The sequence below is a fragment of the Hirundo rustica genome, chromosome 3 (assembly GCF_015227805.2).
Source record: "Hirundo rustica isolate bHirRus1 chromosome 3, bHirRus1.pri.v3, whole genome shotgun sequence".
NCBI lineage: Eukaryota > Metazoa > Chordata > Aves > Passeriformes > Hirundinidae > Hirundo > Hirundo rustica.
Window position 1 is genome coordinate 65,234,242 of NC_053452.1, and position 6,692 is coordinate 65,240,933.

Genomic DNA, 6,692 nt, shown 5'->3' on the forward strand with positions numbered 1-6,692 from the left:
ACTCCAGGAGGTCCACATCCTTCTGGTGATGAGGAGCTGGACACACAGTTCCAGGTGGGATCTCAGCAGAGCAGAGCAGAGCAGAGGGGCAGAATCCTCTCCCTTGCCCTGCTGGACATGCTGCTCTGGATGCAACCCAGGACACCATTGGCTTTCTGGGCTACCAGTGCACATTACTGGGTCATGTTCAGCCTCTCATTCATCAGTAACCTTAAATCCTTCCCCTCGAGGCTGCTCCCAATCCCTTCATCCCTGACTCTGTCTTTGTACTTGGGATTGCCCTGACCAAGGTGCAGGACCTAGCAATGTTAGTCTATAATGTCTTGGGTTGCACTTCAAGATGTAACCAAAAATATTTATTCTGTCACTGTCTGTTGAAACCAATTGGGGAGGTGTTTTCTATGACCCATTCCTCGTGACTCCAGGGCAGGGAGGGTGCAGGTGCCTTCTGTTAATGGGCCAGCTGTTAAAACCAGGTGGAGCAGTGTTCTTAATGTCTTCCATGACCCATCCTCCCTCCAGGGGGATATATTCTGTTAATGGGCCATTAAGGCTCACCACATGACTGATGAAATTACACCACTCCATTGTGAGATGCTCCACCCAGCGGGAAGAGCCACCCTTGATAAAACCTGAGATTCAGAACACCAGGACAGCCTGTTTCCACTAGATTCCCAGAGTAAGGCTGGACCAATCTCACCACCACCACTGGACTTTCAAAGGGAAACTTACCTTTCTACAGGATTATCTCGGCCCCAACAGAACTACATCTGTCACTCCAGGAGCACTTTACTGGACTGATAACAACACCCGGACCAACAGGGTGTCAGGTTGTATTCTGACTTGGTCAGTGTTTGGGGTTTTTTTTGTACTACTACATTTTTATTTTTAATATTCCTAGTAAAGAACTGTTATTCCTATTCCTATATCTTTGCCTGAAAGCCTCTTAATTTCAAAATTATAATAATTCAGAGGGATGGGGTTTACAATCTCAATTAGGGAAGCTCTGGCTTTCCTGGGTAGACACCTGTCTTTCTAAAGCAAGACACATATATCTATTTATCTATATTGTCACCGCTGTGTGTCTGACCATCATCGCACTGAGACCCTGTACAACTCACTGAGAGCATATTGTGAGTCAGACAGTTCCCTCACCAGTTGCATGGGAGAACTTGTACTCCTTTCTCATCAGATTCAAGGTGTAGTCAAGTTTCAGCAAAAGCTCTTGCCTTGAGCCTTTGATGGCACAAGTTGATCAGAAAACCATCAATTATTGGCTTTATTTAGATCAAAAATGTTTGTAAGAAATAACACAGGAAACCTGTCTTCACTGCAAAATATGTAATTGCACACTTATTTTACACATATCTAATGGACAATTGCTAGCTACATTACAGAAACTTGTGAGCTCTTTGGTCCATTTGGAATGCTTTGAATACCCTTGTCAGAACAGATGTGGTGCTTTCAACTCACTAGTTGAGGTCAAAACAAATGCAGCAGCGAAAAACCCAAGAAGCTTCAGTATCTGATAGCTTTTCCACAGTAAAAGAAGCGGAGGGAGGTGATTGCTGAATGGGACCTTAGGCAGATGATTTGATAGAAAAAAGAAAAATAGCTGCTGGCTGGCACATAGTCACAACTTCATTTAAACTGGTGATTTGAGACTAGGAAATACAGTTTGCATCCTTACTGAACAATATGAAAAAGTGTCATGGCAGCCAGTATACAATAAGATACTAGAGGAAAAGCAAATTCTGAAGAAAGAACTTCAATAATTAATACAGACCTCTGACACGGGCAGTCTGTGCATGGGATAGAAGATTCCATCTTTTAGAAGTTTATAGAAAATAATATCCCTGTAATTTTCTACAGAGGATTCAGAAATTTAATATTTCTATAAAATGCTCAATTTTGCAAATACTAGATACTACTGGTGACTAATGTGACTAATACTATTGATTAATGTGATAGTGAGACTATAAATTTTCTATCATATTTAAGGGCTTTAATGTAGAACTTCATTAGAAGTTTGGGTTGATGTTGTTGTTGGGGTTTTTTTGTTTTTTTTTTCCCTAAGACAGTTTTATTAAATTAAATTAAGAGCAGGACAACCTAGCAGTTCTGTGTTTTCTACCATATTCAGATAACAGGAACCAAAGCAGTGTGGGACCAATCAGACTGCAAAGAAAACCTCTCTTCAAGGACACAGATAAATGTGTGTTTCATCTTTATCATTTCAAACATCAGTGTTCTTGGATTACTTGTCTTCCACAAGTTTTCCTTACATCATAATATTTCTTCTTGCCTCACTTATCTGGTGATTCTCTAGTACATGTTTCAAAATTTAAAATTTTTATGCGGAGTTAATATTTTCATCTACAAGGTAAGAAAATGAAATAGTGTTATCAAGACTCAAGAATATTATTAGAACTGGGAAATACTTTGAAATGTTTTGATGGAAAATTAAATGTATGAAATTTAACTTGCAGTAAAATTTGCTGTGAAATCATTAACTATTTTATAATTACAATAACATATTTAAACTGAAAAGTGAATTGAAAATTAAAATAAGACACTTTGTCTCTTCTGACATTCTCAGAATAACTTGGCTTAATAACAAAAATAGTCCTCCCCCTCATATATTATGATTTAAAAAATAAAATTTATTACTAAAACATATTGGGATAGAATGGAATAATTTCCCATCAGAAACACATTGAATACTTAATGCATTTTAAATTATCATGCATTTTTTGTACAATATTTTTGTAGGATTTTTGTGCACTTTTGGATAGCTTTTCCAGTCTGTTCATAATTTATACCAATTCAGTTCTTCTGTAGTGAAGTCAGCTATAAAAGATTCTACATAGCAAAGCAGTGACGCTCAGCATGTGCATCCCAGACAAGAGCTTTTCCAGAGTTCTGATTCTGAGAATAGAATTATGCATCTCTCTATTTAGTGATTTTTTTTTTTTTTTTTTCTTTTACTGGTTTTGGTGGCATTGAAGGTCAAATCTTCTGCAAGTGTGGTGGTTTCAGGCAGATTTTGGGAGAAATACTCCTAAGGGGCCCCCCTCCCCTCCCCCAACCGGTTCAGGAGAAGACTTCCTCAGAGAGAAGTGGAAAAAACCTGTTTATTAAACAGGCAAAGCACTCCCAGCACAATACCCGATGACATAAGAGCTTTGTGCTGCTTATGGAGGGATAACAAACTTAAAGAAACAAAGTCTCCTCTTGAAGATAGTCACTGTGCTCCTCCGCTCCGTCTCCGCTGACGCCGGGAGAAAAGGAGATGTACAGGGCTGGTCTTGGTGGGGTGGGTCTCCTGTGGAGGCCCCCGGTGCTTCCCCAGGTCCTTAGTCTGGAGAGGTTGGAACAGGTCCGTGGAGGGGGCAAAAAAGGAAAAAAAAGGGGAAAAAAAAAAAAAGGTAAAAAAAAAACCCCTTCAGCTATTCTACAGCAACTAACTATGCTAGCACTAAACTAACTAACAAACTGCCGGGGAAAAAAAAACAACAGAGCTTCTTTCATCTTGCAGTCTTCCAACTCCCCCGCTTCAAGGTCACTCTGAGGAGCAGAGTTTTCCTGGGGAAAAAACAAACCTTCCCCTCCCCTTTGCACCCAATAGACGTTTGGGGGATACACAGTCACACTAGGACAGCAAGGTAACGTTAAATTAACTATTCAAAGAACCTTTCTCACAAAGACTCAAAACCCTAAGATCTGGTTCTAGTTGGTCAGACTTACCTCCTTTTTCAGCACTGTCAAATTGATTCTTGACCCATCTATGCTTCCGAGGTTTCTGTCAGGTCATTCTGCAGAAAGTGAAATTCAGGGTTAAACATCTAACACAGAGAGATATCATAGAAGTTAGAGATTTTAAGCAAATGAAAAAATCAGGATCTTTCCTGTCAGTAAGATACAATTTAGACAGCAGTGCAGATTGTATGTGGGTCAAACCACTCTCTTAAGATGCCTGATCTGTTGAGGGCCATCCAGTAGGCTTACCCTGAGGAATAGCTCTGGGATCTCCTCTGTACTGTTCACATCAAAAAGTCACAGAAGTATATTGAAGGGGGAGAGTTACTCTAGAAGCACACATATAAATGAAAAAGATCTTAGGCAAATGTCCTAACAAATAGACTAGAGTCAGGAAGCCAGCTGTTGCTGCTTCTGACTTACAGGATGCTCTACATTTTTTGAATAGTGGTCAAGTGCTGGAAAATATGGGTCTATAACTTATCCAAATGCTCTAGAAACCAGACTGTAAGACTGATGCTTATTAGCCAAGCATCTTCAAGTCCATATAGTCACATGAAAGTTTCTCTTTGAATCTAGGCTAATTATATTATAGTACACCTATATACTATAAAATGTTATATTATTATCTATATATGTACTATAGCATGCAGCACTTTTTCCTTCCAAATCCCAAATATATACATAAGAGAAAAGCAAGTTAGATTGTTTTAAATATGAGCATGCAGATGGTAGTTTATAGATAGGTATGTTTATCTGCAATCGGGCTCAAGCCATTATTTACAAACTTATCATTAGCTAAACCAATACTAATACTTAGGAGACAACAAAATAATACATTCTTCCACAGGAAATTATGTCTTTGAAGGTAATTTTTCCCCATGTTTTTCTTTTCTCTCAAAAGCTACATTTGAGTCGCTAAAATGAAGAAATTTCCCTTTTAAATCAATGAAGGTTTCAATTCTGATTTCAGTGTGAGAATGGTGACAGCTTGTGAATTACAGGTTCCTGTACACCTCTCTGACTCAGATTTATCAGCAAGGTCAGGCACAGCAATGCGGGGAATAGAATTGTAAATACAAAGGTGATTGTTCTGCTAGCTACATGTAAATTGTCCCAGCAGCACACAGTGAAGACTTCCTTTTATGTGTAAATTAATTGCAGTAACTATCAAACTACAACTGGTAAGGCAGCCAGCTGGGCATAAATGGGAATTCCAGACTGCCAGAGTCTCCCTGCTGGAAAAACAGCATCTTCACAACGTGAGTCTTCAGCTGTTTGAGATGACAAACCAGAAAGGGAAAATGCCACCTCACACACCTGACTTGAAAGTAGCGTCTGAGCAGCTGATACCCTACATAGAATCAAAAGCAGAACACAGAAAAATCCTTCATGGATGGTTATATGTTTCAGCACAAGATCAAATGTTTGAGAGTTCATGTTTTTTCTTGAAAACTGGACTTGAACTACATTGCCTCTAAATAGAACTGCTAGTTTTTATAGCTTTTATAATTATTTATTCCTTCAACCACTTTTTTTGTCTTTTACATATGGAGATGAACACCATTTAAAAGAAAACAAATGTACAACAGAGTGGCAGCCCCATGATACAAGGTCTTCAACAACAGTAATAAGAGTTTTGAGATTTTTCCTCTTCATACATACTCTTGCATCTCAGTGACACAATCATCCTTTGAACTGGCTTACTGAACACACATGAATGGAAATAACTTTTCTTCTCAGGATTTATTATAGTCAAAATATGGAGTTGAGGTGAGAACCTCAAGCAAACACCCTTCTTTTCCAGAAAGCTCATAAAATGTAATTCTACTACAGTGTCAAAAATATATTTAATTTTTATGGTCTAATTGAGTTCCAAAATTGTGTTTTTACTGCAGTCATTTACTGAACACTTAGCATACAGATAGAAACCAAAAAGGCCAGTTATAGAAGTGATGAATAATGATAAAAAATGTCTCCTCAGCTCCAGAAAAAAAAAAAAATCAAAGTCCTAAGTTTAATTTACTTCTGCACAATAACACTAACAATGGACTTCTTTTTTGTGTGTTTTAGGAAGTTTCTCATTCCAGCAAAGCTGACAGGGAGGTATAAACCTCTAAATCTCTGCATAGACCACAAGTGTGGATGGATTCAGAGCTTAAACCAAGTTGAAACATAGAGCAGAAACCAGCGAGTTCATTTATGTCCTGTGTGCTTGTGAAGAAGGGGGTTGTTCCTGGTTGAAAACACACTGATGAGAACATCTGTGCTGGACACTTATCTCCCTTCCCTTTTTCTTTTAAAGCCTGAAAGTTCATTTGTATGGGCTCCGGTTGTAGAGAAGGCTGATTTGGAAGAGCATTTTCTAGGCTATGCTGATCATCCAAGGTATAAATAACAAATTGAGAATAACCTTTCCTGGAATAAAGCTTTCATCAATCAAAACAAGGAGGAAACACATCCACTCATTTACAAACACAGAGCACATAATCTATTTTTGCTTCTTTGCACCTGCTCTCTTGACAATCTATCATCAAACAGGGAAGAATGCAGTTGTGATTAAAAATTAAGAGTGCAGATCTCATATTGTGGATAATCCCCAATGAGCTTGTCCACTTCTGAAAAATTGCATTAATTAAGAAAATTTATGTCAATATGTCTGACTCAAGATTGTGCTTGTCTGTGTCAGCTGTTCCTAGACCAAGCCCAGTGATCACTAATTTAAGTTTTCAGGACCATATATAAACATGCCCACAAGCCTAGCTGTAATTACACAATAACAGCATAAACAGCCTCTAGACTTTCTTCTAGGACCATATTTTCAAGATACAATCCCTGCTCTCAGAAAAAAATGTTGGCCTACAAAAATGCCAGCACCTGAAAATAACTGAGAAGGTGATCTCTTCAAATGACTTATGAAAGAAAAGAAAAAA

At 38.4% G+C, this 6,692-nt stretch overlaps 1 long non-coding RNA gene across 1 annotated transcript; it reads left to right on the top strand.

Moving 5' to 3' along the window:
• Window positions 1-609: 609 nt before the first annotated feature.
• LOC120750961 (uncharacterized) lies at window positions 610-6,292 on the top strand. Its single transcript, XR_009207685.1, has 3 exons — window positions 610-846; window positions 3,539-3,665; window positions 5,833-6,292. It is a non-coding gene; the product is annotated as an uncharacterized LOC120750961 (long non-coding RNA).
• The last annotated feature ends 400 nt before the right edge of the window (window positions 6,293-6,692 follow it).